This window comes from Elgaria multicarinata, chromosome 7 (assembly GCF_023053635.1).
Source record: "Elgaria multicarinata webbii isolate HBS135686 ecotype San Diego chromosome 7, rElgMul1.1.pri, whole genome shotgun sequence".
NCBI lineage: Eukaryota > Metazoa > Chordata > Lepidosauria > Squamata > Anguidae > Elgaria > Elgaria multicarinata.
The window spans coordinates 98,610,259-98,625,822 of NC_086177.1; positions in this window are offsets into that span (position 1 = coordinate 98,610,259).

Sequence of the window (15,564 nt, forward strand, 5' to 3'; positions counted from 1 at the left end):
TCGTCTCACATCAGTCCGCTGGTCTCTGTCCACCACTCTGCCGCTAAGATCATCTTCTTGGCCCGCCGCTCTGACCAGGTCATTCCACTTCTGAAATCTCTTCATTGGCTTCCAATTCACTCCAGAATCCAATATAAATTTCTCCTGCTGACCTTCAAAGCTCTTCACGGTCTAGCTCCTGCCTATCTCTCCTCTCTCATCTCACACTATCGCCCCGCTCGTGCTCTCCGCTCCTCTGATACCATGCTTCTCACCTGCCCAAGGACCTCCACTTCCCTTACTCGGCTTCGTCCTTTTTCTTCTGCTGCCCCTTACGCCTGGAACGCTCTTCCAGAACACTTGAGAACTACAAACTCAATCACTGCTTTTAAAACTCAGCTAAAAACTTTTCTTTTCCCCATAGCCTTCAAATATTGAGTTTGTTCTGACTCTATACTGTTAGCTTCACCCTACCCTGTGCCTGTTTGCATTCTCCTTCCCTCTTTATTGTTTACTACAACTTATTAGATTGTAAGCCTATGCGGCAGGGTCTTGCTATTTACTGTGTTATCTGTACAGCACCATGTACATTGATGGTGCTATATAAATAAATAATAATAATAATAAGTTAAAGGAAGCCAGATTCTGGCTGGACATCAGGAAAAACTTCCTGACTGTTAGAGCAGTGCGACAATGGAATCAGTTACCTAGGGAGGTTGTGGGCTCTCCCACACTAGAGGCCTTCAAGAGGCAGCTGGACAAGCATCTGTCAGGGATGCTTTAGGGTAGATTCCTGCATTGAGCAGGGGGTTGGACTCGATGACCTTGTAGGCCCCTTCCAACTCTGCTATTCTATGATTCTAGACTCCCAATTTCTCTCCCTCACCTCTTTACTTCACTGTTTATTCCCCCCTCCTAGCCTCACTCTTTCTCATTCTTCTACCTCTTTGCCATGCTATTTCCACCTCCCTCCCAGCCTCTAGCCCTGCTAATTCTCTCCCCACAGCTCTTTTGAGTAGCCGGGCAGCCAATATGAGACTAGCCGCATCTTCCTTGGGAGCCATTTCTCAAAGTCTGAAATGTGCCCATGGGTCCAAAATGTTTGGGACCCCCTACACGTCATAGGGAAGGTGCCTCCTCACGCTGTTTTTTTACCCCGCACCATAATGCCGCATGCCACACTAAGCTCTCCCTACTGTCGTCTGTTACCCTTTACTCCATTTTGTTCCATTTCCCCAGATCACGCGTTGTTCAAATCCTGTCTCCTTTCGCAGCAATAGGGCTTTCTGGAAAGGAGGGCTTCCATCCTCCTCGCTGATGAAGTCCTTGACTAGTTCTGATTTCCCTCCTAAAAAGGCCTAGCTTCAAGACAAGCAGAGATGCAGAAAGGTCGGAAGAAAAAATGGCTCCACTTCACACCAAAAGTGTAGTGAGCAGACAATGGCCTGGTTCAGACAACACGAAAAACCATGCTGCTGAACCACAAAAGGGTTGCATTCCCTTACCCATTTTGTGGTTAAGCAGCATGGTTTAGCGTGTTGTCTGAACCAGGCCATTGGCTAAGAAGTTCGAATGGAAGGGGAACCATATATGGTAAGCCAATGGGGGTGGGGAGGAAAATGTGCAGCGTTGATACACACTTTAATAGTAATATCGGGTTACCATTGTATTAAAATGGGGTAAATGGGCTGCTTTCTCAGCTGTGATGCAGCACTTCGGGTCAGATTTAAAGAAACATAATGTGAATCGAGAGGCCACTGTGTGCCCAGTTTTCAGAAAGATAGGGGCTCTAATCTAGCCCCACACATGCTTATCTAAGAATGTAATGGGACTTACTTCTGAGTAAACATACATTGAATTATATTGCCCAGATAATCACTGCAAGTAACACCACCATCATATTGATACAGGGTGGGATCATAGCACAGTGGTAGAGCAAATTTGCACAAGGCTGAAGCCAAAATCCCATCAATGGCACAAATTAGCCATAATTAACTTCATTTCCATTGTTCTCACTGCTGTTCAACAAACAGCTATTTCAAATGAAGCTAAGAGACTTCAGGGGGCTCTTTGAATGGTTTTCCTTTTTGTTTGGAAGCCACCTTGGAGAAGGATAGAAAATCCTTTAAATAAAATAAAGCAATAGTCACAATTTACTTTAGCTGGATTAGAGCCAATGCTTTCCAAGAAATGGCATTGAATTTCTTTGCTCCACCATGAGTAGTTTTCCAGATTGAAGGATTTACGTTGTCTCTATGTTTGTTAGTCATAATGAGCATGCATGGTTGGCTGGTTGTGTTCTAACCTTTGCTGACTATGTGCAATTAGCATGCAAAATTACAATGTCAACCAACAGTACAAAGGGTTTTACTATCTTATAACAATGCCCAGGATAACCTTCAGCCAGAATGTATATTCTCCGTACCATTGTATAAAATAGATTTTACACAAAATAAAATGTTCTTGAGTATATATTTGACATTTAGTAATGTAATCCAGGAATGGGGAACATGAGGCCCTCCAGATGTATTTAGTACTATAATTCTCATCAGTCCTAATCATGGAATCATAGAATAGTAGAGTTGGAAGGGGCCTATAAGGCCATCAAGTCCAACACTCTGCTCAATGCAGGAATCCACCCTAAAGCATACCTGACAGATGCTTGTCCAGCTGCCTCTTGAATGCCTCTAGTGTGGGAGAGCCCACAACCTCCCTAGGTAACTGGTTCCATTGTTGTACTGCTCTAACAGTCAGGAAGTTTTTCCTGATGTCCAGCTGGAATCTGGCTTCCTGTAAATTGAGCCCATTATTCCATATCCTGCACTCTGGGATGATCGAGAAGAGATCCTGGCCCTCCTCTGTGTGGCAAACTTTTCAGTATTTGAAGAGTGCCATCATATCTCCCCTCAATCTTCTATTCTCCAGGCTTAACGTGCCCAGTTCTTTCAGTCTCTCTTCATAGGGCTTTTTTTTCAGACCCCTGATCATCCTGGTTGCCCTCCTCTGAACACTCTCCAGCTTGTCTGCGTCCTTTTTGTATTGTGGAGCCCAGAACTGGACGCAGTACTCAAGATGAGGCCTAACCAGGGCCGAATAGAGAGGAACCAGTACCTCACGCGATTTGGAAGCTATACTTTTATTAATGCAGCCCAATATAGCATTTGCCTTTCTTGGTGAAGGATGATGGGGACTGCAGTCCAATAACATCTGGGGTGCCACACATTCCCTAGCCCTATTGTGACCCACACGTGTTGCATAAAATAGCACATGAAGTGGCTCTTGCATCTTAATAGTTTTGGCGAATGTACTCTAGCACAGTCGTAGAATCCATGCTTTATGTGAAGGTCCTATATTCAGTCCTTCACATCTTCAGGAAAGACCTCTGCCTGGAGAGCTTCTACCACTCAGAGGAAACTACATGGGGCTACGTGGATAAATCCTGTCTAGTCCGGTGTAGGGCAGCTTCTCCTGTCCTTGGGGTAATCCGAACACCATCTGTATGGACTCACCCAGCCAAGTGATAAGTAGAATTTTACCACCCAAGTGTGGGTGTCTGGCATCACGGTCATTTCTATCCACCCTGAGATAGTGGCAGGATCTACGCTACTGATTTATTATTATTATTATTATTATTTATTTATTTATATAGCACCATCAATGTACATGGTGCTGTACAGATAACACAGTAAATAGCAAGACCCTGCCGCATAGGCTTACAATCTAATAAGTTGTAGTAAACAATAAAGAGGGAAGGAGAATGCAAACAGGCACAGGGAAGTGTAAACAGGCACAGGGTAGGGCAAAACCAACAGTGTAAAGTCAGAACAAACTCAATATTTGAAGGCTATAGGGAAAAGAAAAGTTTTGAGCTGAGTCTTAAAAGCAGTGATTGAGTTTGTAACAGTAGTGACAACTGTTGGACGCCAGGACACATCCCATAGACAGTTTTCACACTGTTTTCAAAGTGTCATATCCTGCTTGGTATAGATCTGGCCACTGGCAACATTGAGGGATTCTATAAGAGGACCATTACATTTGGAGGGGGTTGTTCGGCGGCATGAACTAGGAACCTCCCAACATGTGCTCTGCTGCCCCTTCTGGTGACTCTCTCCATCCTGTTCATTCATGTTAAGTCTGCGTGTCCCATTGTTAACTCCTGGACGCAGCACTGCAGTAACTTCTTTACTGGGCAAACATGTTGTTTGCTTGCCAGTTTCCTTGCTTCATCCCTCCCTGAGAACCACAGAGAGAGCAGGCACCCCCTAGAGGCTTGATGTGGAACATATACAACAGTTGCCAGGTCTATGACGGCTCCAGAGAGACTCCATCTATCTGAGAAGCTAATTGGTTTCCCTTAAGGTGGGATGTCTATGTTCCAGGTCTGGATTGCGCTTCACCTGGGCAGCAGTCACCAGTGGTCTTGCCTGCTTGTGTAGAGATGTATGAATGACTCTATTTCCATTCTGTGTCAGTTTGGCATATATTCAGTTATAAGCCTTTTCCGACCAATTTCTGCATCATTCTATGATGATGATTTTTAAACACAGGGTATTATCCAAGATTTAGTCCCATTCATTTCAATGGGACTACTCTAAGATTCGTCAACTTAATACTCTTTTCGAATTCAAGAAGGCTATTAAGACTGATCTCTTCTGGCAGGCCTACCCAGTCGAATTTTAAGATATTTGACTGTTATTTTAATATTGCATTAGTTTTATATGTTTTGATCAGTTTTTATGTATTTTATGATATTTGTATCTAATGTTGTTCCCTGCCTCGATCCAGAGGGAGAGGTGGGTAAGAAATAAATAAATAAATAAATTATTATTATTATTATTATTATTATTATTATTATTATTATTATTATTATTATGGATGAACATTAGCTACTACCCACACACAAAAATATGCATTTCTTTGCATATGCAGTGCTTCCTAACTTGCGCATTTTATACTCAGAAATGTGTGCAATTTTTGAGCCAAGAACTGCATCGCCAAATTCAGAGAAGTACACAAGCTAAAGGTACACAGCCAACTACATTTCAGTCTAGGGCCTTAGCTGGACCTAGCGGTCTAGCGGGATGGAGGGGTGAAGATCTCATGGTTTTTTTATCACGAGATCTCCCCCCTCTGTTCACACGTGGTGCACGACGACCTCAGAGGCAGAGGCGTCGTGCCCACCATTTTTAAAATTACTTTTAAAGAGACCGGAGTGCAAGAGGGCTCGTGTGCAAAACGGAAGTACTTTTTTTAAAATAATTCTTTTCCCCACTCCCCCTACCCCACCCCCGATGGGAGCAGAGCTCCTAAGGAGCTCTGAGCCCCATGTATGGGTCCCAGGTCCTTGTGAGGAACCGCAAGGAGCCGGGACAAACCGCGGCACCCAGGCACACATTCTGCGGTCTTGGGCTCAGCCCGAGACCGTGGAAAAACTAGGCCTAAAGGGTAGGGCGAGATCCCGGGGCAAGGAAGGGATCATCCCTCCCTGATCCCGGGATCCCCTGTGCATCATGTGGACACACAGGGATGATCCCGGGGATTGCCCCAGGATTTCGCCCTGTCTAGCTAAGACCCAAGAAGTTCAAATTCAATCAGTTGCTCATAACTGCAAGCCAAACGAAATTCTTCAGCATCCTTTGCCTTGTGTGTCTTGTGCTCTTCTTGTCTTAAGGTGCAACATCTGTCAAGTATGCTGTAGGGTGGATTCCTGCATTGAGCAGGGGGTTGGACTCGACGGCCTTTTAGGCCCCTTCCAACTCTATGATTCTATGATTCTATGATTCTAAGGACATGGGTTTCCTAAGAGCAGAAAGTTTGAAATCTAGTGCTCTAAGTAAGCCTTCCCCAACTTGATGCCTTCCAGATATTTTGGACTCCAACTCCCAGCATTCCTGACCACTGGCCATGCTCGCTGGGGCTGATGTGAGCTGAAGCCCAAAACATCTGAAAAGCAGCAGGTGGGAGGAGGCTGCTATGAGTTATGCTTTTTGCATCCGTGCTTATTTTTCTTAAAGAAACAACGCCAATGATGCTTGAGCTGCCGCCATTGTTAGGATAATACAGTGTTTAAAGGCCCGTGTTCATCAAACGGCAATGAGCTTTGTGGTTTGGCGCCATCTCAAGATTCGGAAACCCTGGATGTCATTGTGAAGAATGGATTCAGATTTCCTATGTGAGTAGTATGGGAACCGTGCTCTATTTCACGAAATTAATGTGCAAACAATCAGCAGCCTGTGTTCTCTTCCACAATAAAGCCTAGGCATCTCCCGGCATTCATTTATCTACTACTACTCAAGAGATTAGCCACAGAAGACTAATGGGAGGCTAATCAGGGCAATAAATTAGAACCTGCACAGTAGGAAGCCCTTTCATATTAAACAAGGCCTGCAAACTATTCCCCTTTACTCACACTAAAAAAAAAATACTATTAGTAATAATTTGTTACAACTTTTTTTTAATTTGCCATGCAGAGTGGTCTATTATTATTATTTATTCATTTATTTATTCAAAATATTCGTAGGCCTTGACTAATGTACGCCTCAATTTAACCATCCCTATTTTTAGTGGGTGCTCCATTCACTGTTAAAATATTGCCCCCATGTTGTCTTTTGGGGAGAAGGAAGTCCACCCAGCTCAATGGGACTTCAATGGGAGTTCAGTGTGTAGAAGAGTGCAGCCGTGATGAAACAGTATCATACCTCCTGTTTTATCAAAGGGTTGTATCCAGCGTTAGTCCTGCTTAAACTAATACTGGATACGACCCATTGGATGCAATCCTGTCCATTCTTGCTTTGGAGCATCTGAAGGCCCCACCTTAGGGTGCAAATTAGGATTGGCAAATCTTGGCTGGTGATCTATTGTATGGTAAAAAGTCTCTGTGCTGAGCCAAGGTGCTACATGCAGTTTTCCTGAAAACTAGAACTTTTTTCTTCTTCTCCCGGGCCTTATAAAATATTGTTCTGCTACTCCCTATGGTGGGTTTTGCTGGTGTATTTACTGCTCTGTGTGTGTGTGTGCGTGCGTGCGTGTGCTTTATGTTCCTATGACTTGTGTTGTATTTTATTGTGTAAGTCTTTGTATAGTTCAGTTTTTATGAAGGGATGGATTTTTAAATATTTTGTTGATTTTATTTTTTAAAAAAAATGCACTATTCTGTTTTTTACCATTTCTGTACATCACTCAGTCTGTCCCATTAACAAGCCAGCCATGAATCCAATATCATACTGCTTGTGGGTCCCTGGTCAACAGCTGTTTGGCCACTGTGCGAACAGAGTGCTGGTCTAGATGGACCCTTGGTCTGTTCCAGCAGGGCTCTTCTTATGTTGTCTCCAGATATTGTTGGACTGCAGGACATGGGTGCAACACATCAAGCCTCATGTTCGCTAAAGGTTTGTTTAAAGAGGAGAAACTCCATCCTCGATTTTTTCTCTCTCCATAGACTGCTTACAATACCATCAATCTCTTTCCCATTATGAGAAAACCACATCTATGGGCTAAACTCCTTTAGAAGTGTTGTAAAAGTAAGCTTCCATTGTACTTTCTCTTACTTTACGGTCCCTCCCTGCATATTTTGCATGGCAAATCAAATCAGCCCAAATTACCTGAAGACCATCCTGATTTCGCGAGGCTGTTTGTTGCTTCTTAAAAAGAAACTAAAAAAGTAGACGGAAATCTATTGTTCTTAGCCTTGCCAGTAAGCCACACATAAAAAAATATATAGTTTACACACAGTCTGATTATTATTTACTGGTTGCCACAACAACAGCTCCCCCAATAGGCCCTCCTGGTGGGAGTGTAGTAAGTCATGAAGCTTACAGCTTGGTTCTGTTTTCCTAAGGATACGATCAAACCCCATGATGTACAGGAAGGTATCTTTTCCCAGAATCTCTAAGGAAGCCTCACTCACGGTAGAGAATGAAATGTTTATATCATTTCTTTAATTAAAAACAACAGCCACCACCACCTATGCTCCAGACAAGCAAGTTCCCAAACGGCCAGTGTATTCAGTAAAAGAGAACTACGGGAAAATGTTTGGAGCTGGAGGGGAAAATGAATCCTACCAGGTCAAATGAAAAAAGGATGTGAAATGGGCTGATGAAAAGTGTGGGCATTGAGGGACACAGAGAATATGACTTGACAGAAGAAGACAAACATAAATTCAGATGGAGTACTTGGCAGTCAAGTGTAGATGTTCGCAGCAGGGAATTAGAACATATGCATGTATTGTATGTCGACGCCAGCGAAACCGTTTGAGTCATTATCTCATAGTTTCTTAGGACCAAACTACATGACACGTTAAAGGCAGGCATTGCATTTTAATGTGTCTGGTGGTAGCTGTTAAACATCAGCCACGGGGGAATGGGTCCTGACTAGGACAGACCTGTGGTGCACAGAGAGGGGGGTTAGCACTTTACGTCAGGAGTGCATGACCTTTTCAGTAGGGCTGTACAGGGACTCTCCCTAATCCACCTCAGAGGCCGATCTGGAGCCCCCGATCTGCCTCGGGCTGCCTCGGGGGTTCCCAATCCGCCTCGGCGCCAAAGTTGAGGCGAAATTCGGACCCTCTGAGGTGACTTGGCTGGCACCCAGAAAACTCTCCCCACTTACCTGGTGCCTCTGCAGTCCGCCACCACAGACGGTGGAGGCACCAGGTAAGCCCCCTCTCCCCCTTCTTCACTTACCTAAGATCATCTTCTTGGCTCGCCACTCTGACCATGTAACTCCACTTCTGAAATCTCTTCATTGGCTTCCAGTTCACCTCAGAATCCAATATAAACTTCTCCTGTTGACCTTCAAAGCTTTTCACGGTCTAGCTCCTTCCTATCTCTCCTCTCTCCTCTCACACTATTGCCCCGCTCGTGCTCTTCGCTCCTCTGATGCCATGTTTCTCGCCTGCCCAAGGGTCTCCACTTCCCTTGCTCGGCTTCGTCCATTTTCTTCTGCTGCCCCTTACGCCTGGAACGCTCTTCCAGAACATCTGAGATCCACAAGTTCAATCGCAGCTTTTAAAGCTCAGCTAAAAACTTTTCTTTTTCCTAAAGCTTTTAAAACCTGATGCTGATGCTGTTTGGACTTTATACTGTTAGTTTTACCCTACCCTGTGCTTGTTTACCCTGCCCAGTGCCTGTTTGCATTCTCTTCCCCTCCTTATCGCTTTACTATGATTTTAATAGAATGTAAGCCTATGCGGCAGGGCCTTGCTATTTACTGTTTTACTCTGTACAGCACCATGTACATAGATGGTGCTATATAAATAAATTAATAATAATAATAATAATAATAATAATAATAATAATAATAATAATACCTGCATCTGCTGTCGACCAATGCCGCCGCCGGCTTGTGTACGGCGGCTTCCACTCCGATGACACTGAAGCCCGGAAGTAGGCCGTGGAGTGGAAGCTGCTGGACGCAAGCTGTCAGCGGTGGACCCAGTAGGTGGGGAAGGGGAGAAGGGGGCTTCCCTGGGTCTGCCACTGCTGGCTTGTGTCCGGTGGCGGTAGACCCAGGTAAGGGGTAAGGGGGCTTACTGCTGCTCTGTCGCCACCGCCATCTTTCTTCTGGCGGCTTCCGGTGCTGCTGGAAATGAAAGGCAGTAGGCAGCAGGTAAGGAGACAGAGGGGGTGGAGGTGGGGCAATTGGCTTCGGCTTGCCTTGGCCTTTGCCCAAACCGCCTTGGATCTGGTTCGGAATGGTCCAAACCACCCTGATCCACTTCAAATTTAGGGTTCAGATCTGAGGCGGTGCACAGCCCTACTTTTCAGTCCTGAGGGCCACATCAGGTGTCTGTTTCTACACACTTATATTCCACGCGCACACACCCTCCTCACATTCACATATAACCTCCTCTTTTACAGTCAGCCCCAGCAGCAACAGCAAGGGACTGGAGCCCCTGACCCAACCCAGTCACCCCAACCCGATCACCAAAAGAGGAGGAAAAATGCTCTAGGAACAGGTTCTATTATTCTTGCCATAGAGCAGGAACCTCATTCCTAGAGCATCCCAGGAAAGTAGGCAAGAACCTTCAACCACTGCTTCCAGGGATACCGTAGCTGTGGGAATAGTGCACTATCTCTTTAAGACTTGTTGTGTATCTGTTGGTGTTAACTGTTTGAGACTGGTTACACTCACTAGCTAGAAGAAGGCAGAGCCAGAGTGAGAGAGAGGGCGGAGAGAAAGAGAGGGCTCCATGCAGCAGGGTGAAGGATTTCTTTGCAATTTAATAAATAACTATGTTTCTATAACGAATCAGAAGTCTTGCTTCTTCATGCAGAAGACAACAACTAGAGAGCTAGTGGAGGCTGGTGGCTCCAATGTTAGTGGGACTGCAAATCCACTCTGGGTTTCAGTCAGAACTCTAAAGGAACTATCCCAGGTGCTGAAACACAGGTGCTAGTAGTGGGCATGGCAAAAGTGACATACTTTCCACCGCCCCTTCTTTCTCCCTTTGTATCTCTTCCTGTCACCTTTCAACAAAGTAGGTTATGCTTCCAAAGAAAGGTGCATCCTTTTGCCAAGAAAAAAACAATATTTGGGGGCGGTGGGAATCTAAGTGGCTAAAAGTTCAGTGAGAACTAGAATGCTAGGTTTTTGTGGGACAAGGGAGTGGGGAATGTAATGGAATAGCTTGAAAGAAGACACAGTTCGCTGAAACACTGAATCGGACCATTCCTCACTTCAACATTTTGTTGCATGTCTCACTTGTATCTTAATAGTTTCAATTACTGTAGCAATATTCCATGAATATAAACAGCTTGATAAGGAACTTTCATCTTTTATTAACACTGTAAACTTGAGCCATCCACTGAATCCTAAACTTTCCACCTCTCTGGTCTATTCTTATGTTGAATTCAAAGTGCAAAGGAAAGATAACATGAAAGATAACAGGAATAATATACTTCTTTTAGATTCAGAATATCACAACTTGGCTGAGATGCATAGGACATGATCACCAATCCTTTACAAATTCCAACATGTCACTACTAGGATGATCAGGGATCTGGAAACAAAGCCCTATGAAGAGAGACTGAAAGAACTGGACATGTTTAGCCTGGAGAAGAGAAGATTGAGGGGAGACATGATAGCACTCTTCAAATACTTAAAAGGTTGTCACACAGAGGAGGGCCAGGATCTCTTCTTGATCCTCCCAGAGTGCAGGACATGGAATAACGGGCTCAAGATAAAGGAAGCCAGATTCCAGCTGGACATCAGGAAAAACTTCCTGACTGTTAGAGCAGTATGACAATGGAATCAGTTACCTAGGGAGGTTGTGGGCGCTCCCACACTAGAGGCATTCAAGAGGCAGCTGGACAACCATCTGTCAGGGATGCTTTAAGGTGGATTCCTGCATTGAGCAGGGTGTTGGACTCAATGGCCTTGTAGGCCCCTTCCAATTCTGCTATTCTATGATTCTACTAGCTTTGTAAGATCTCGATAACATTGGTGGTAGAAGCACCAATTTGGGAAGAGATGGGGGTGCAGAGAGAGATTCGCAGCATAGTTCCAAGTCCTGCTTTGGGGTATATTCAGGATTAAATTGCAAAAAATCATTGTATTTTAAGAGCATTTGTTGTGGTTATTTTGCAAACTTCAGAATAACCAAAGATAGAAGCACTCTTAAGGAATAATCACATGTGGTCTGAAACATAGGGAGAGGGCTTACCCTCCCACCTACCTCAATCCGCCCTCCTAAGCAGCATCCTTGATTAGTGGGTAAGCCATATACCGAGACTGCACAATGAGAGAAAGATCAAAAAAGACCTTAGAATCCCACCAGTAGAAGAAGGGCAGCTTGTGAGTCAGTAATCTCTGACTGTGAAACAGAAGACACCCAGTTTCATCGTTTTCTATTCTGATGTCTTAGCTGTGGCCTGCAGGATACAGAAAAGGAATCCTATGCATTTTAATTGGGTGGAGGTTAACCACCTCTTTGGGGGCATTACAGTTTGAAAAATTAGGCCTATCAAGGGGTCTGCAGCCGCTCCACTTCTTTCCAGGCCACTGAGTAACATAAGAACATCAGGAAAAACTTCCTGACTGTTAGAGCAGTACGACAATGGAACCAGTTACCTAGGGAGGTCGTGGGCTCTCCCACACTATAAGTATTCAAGAGGCAGCTGGACAACCATCTGTCAGGGACGCTTTAGGGTGGAATCCTGCATTAAGCAGGGGGTTGGACTCGATGGCCTTGTAGGCCTCTTCCAACTCTACTGTTCTATAATTCTATGAACATAAAGTGCCACGCTGACTCAGACCATGGGTCCATCTAATCCAAAAGTCTATTCACCCAGTGGCCAACCAGCTGCCCACAGGAAGCCCAAAAGCAGGACATGGTGCAACAGCAGTCTTCCCACCCATGTTCCCCAGCAACTTGTGTTCATAGGCATACTGCCTGTGATACTGGAGACTGTTGGAATCCTGGATTAGGATTCTGGTTATGTTTCCATGGATTTACTAATTGCTGAGGAGCTGGAGGAATCAGAAGACTCAGCAGAAAACTTAAAGGTCAACGTTGCACCTGGACATTGATGTCATAATTGAATAATTGGTAAATTGATTGTTTCAATTAAGGGATTGCAAGCAGTTGCATCACTGTACAGTTAGCCTATAAAAGGAATGTATTCCCATGTACATGTATCACTCCATCTATCACTCAAAATGAACCATTAAGAGATGTATCAGAGCTGTATTGACTGACCGTATGTAAGTATTTGTATTTGTGATTGCCATAACTAAATTATATTTTTATATGCCAGTAAAGGTTTGTTTAAACCTATTGAAAATCTCAGTCTTAATCTGTGTCTTTGCTGACTTTGCTGGAAACCGTTGCAAATACTCTGCTATAAGGTTATTGGCCAGAAGCCCAGTCTGGCAATAACTAAATAAGGTTGTATATAACCACCATAACTCAATAGAGACAACATAGAGGCATCAGGACTAGTAGCCATTGATAGCTTTCTCCTCCAAGAATTTGTCTAATCCCCTTTAAAAAGGTACAAGGTGGGTGAGCATCCAAGATGAACACAAAAAGTCTCAGGATGGTGTAAACAAATTTATTGCTGAAAAGCCCAACGCGTTTCAGTCTCTTGCTTTTTATTAGGCTTTCTTCAAGGGGCTGTTACATCCCCTTGAAGAAGGCCTAATAAAAATCAAGAGTCCGAAATGCGTTGGGCTTTTCAGCAATAAATTTCTTTATAGCATCCTGGGATTCTTCTTTCTTTTTGTGTTCAATCCCCTTTAAAAGCCATCCAAATCGGTGGCCATCATTACGTAGTAGCAAATTCCATCGTTAAACTATCCACTGCATGGAAAAAGTCCTTCCTTTCATCTGTCCTGAATTTTCCATCAATCAGCTTCATAGGATGCCCCCAGGTTCCAGTATCATGAGAGAAGGAGAAAAAAAATGTCTCCCTATCGATTTTCCCCACACCATGAGAACTTCCAGGTTAGGTCAGAGGAACCCAGGCTGCAATTCCCCACTCAAGGCTGACCCATGACATTTTGCTTATACATTTTGTGCCAAGACATTTTGGCACACACTTAGATGGACATGTGTCTGTTCAGAGGACTGACCTCTATTTTGAAGGCTACCTCTATTTGAAAGGATGTCCGGGCCAAGTTGGTTTAAAAATAAATAACCATCAGAAGGAAGGGTTGGGCCTTGAAGTTGTGCATCCACAGTTAGCCCCTGGACAGCAGACTGAACAGGAAAGCATACAGGCCACCTGGTCATAGTCCTCCACACAATTTGAAGAAGTACTGTGGTTCTCTTTGAATTTTAATTATTTCTAAATTTGTATCCATGCATGTAAATTAGTATGTGCACATATTGTGCAAATCAGTATCCTCTTTGTCCTCTTTTTGGTGATTCTTAAGTGGCCACCTTACCACCACCCCCAAATCAAGATACATGGCCAGCTACGTTATTAGGCCCTTGAGGCAGAAAATCCCTGGAAATCCTCTCCCCTTCCCTTGGCAATGTAAATTAAATAACTAACTCTTCACCATCTTTTCATGACACACAAAATCAAATGCCTAAGGCAGCTACCTCAGTCTCTCTAAGGGTAGGGCCAGCCCAGTCATCTCCACACTATTATTAACCCTGTATCCAATGAGTGGATGCTGGTTTGGAGTGGTGCTTCTCCCAGTGAACCACCAGCAAAGGAAGAAACAGCACTCCTATGATTCCCATTGTTGTGGTGGGGCTCTGGAAAACAGTCTGGAGCACGGAACCAAGAATAAAGACCGAAGAGCAATCAGAGGCCACAGACACCAGCACCCAGATAGGCCTTGTTGCTCAAGCTGGTCTCAGCTGCCTTTATACTCCTTCCTGCTCAAAAGGATCCAATGGCAAGCCTGGGGTGGATGGAGTCAGTCCAGGTCTGGAAGGTTCTTTGCTGAGAGACTGCAGTTATGTCTTTCACCACATGGGGCAGTGGACCACGCTTCCTGTCACCCATGTTGCCGGTGTACCAGGAGAAATCACCAGTTAAAGACCAACATTCTACACAACTTTTTCTCCTTCCCATGTGGTCATGCTCAGCGTGAAGGCCAGTTTCAACCAAATGCTTGCTTACTGATTAAAGACTTCTCTCTTTTCTCCTCTTTTCACTTGCATCTCCTTGCTTCCAAAGTTATTCGGGAGATGCATCATCAGCCCCCTGAATTCTTTTCTTCTGAAAAATAGTATAGGGGAGTGCAGTTTGGGAATGGAACAATAGCAAGTACGGTGAGAGAGAAGATGATTCAAAGTTCTCCTTTCTGCCATTTTTAAAAAATTGTTTGCTCGCTCAAAATCACCCACATGCAGGAAACATCCAGGGACCCTGTAGCTTTGCCCTGATGGGTGGAAATGCAGCTTGGGCTAGGAGGGGAAAGGGTGAAGTGGCCCCTCTTCCTACCACTCCTCCACTGAAACTGGGAACATTCCACAAGCAGAGTGACCAAGAACATGGTTGTTTGTTTCATATATTCTTTTCAAATTTCACCACCGATGCACCAGTATGCTCCATTGGTTTGTATGGACAATGGCTGCAGTGTGACCAGGGGTACTGCCAGAGTTAGGTGAGGGCCCTGGAAAGATGCCATGAGGGGTCCCACATACACTCCTAGGTGCTCCTCTGGTTTCTCCCCCACCCTCCAGTTCTCTCTCTCTTCACTCTTTCTCTTCCCCCCGCCCTGTTTACTCTCCAACCGTTCACTCTTTCCCCATCCTTAGCAGTCAGTGGCTTTCGTTCTTTCTTTCGTTCTTCTTTTAGAAGCGTTCAGAGTGAAGCTGCAGTTGCAACTGGCATCTTGATTTCCCCCCAGAGTGCCTCTGGGCTCACATGGGGCCACCGAGAGGGCTTCTAGAAAAATGAACATGCCAAACATGACCGCAGCTTCCTCCCCAGCATGCCTGATCACTTCTGAAAAGTTGCTTGTGACAACTGCATTTGGGCAGCCTCCAGTCTGCAGATCCCTGGATCAGCGCCTGGCGATGTGGCCCCAGCTGCGCCACTGGCTGTGGTTGCTCTGTGCAGACATTCTGTGGCCTCCTCTAGGGCCACGGCAAAAGACCCATTTGAGAGCTACTGAATTAGACCC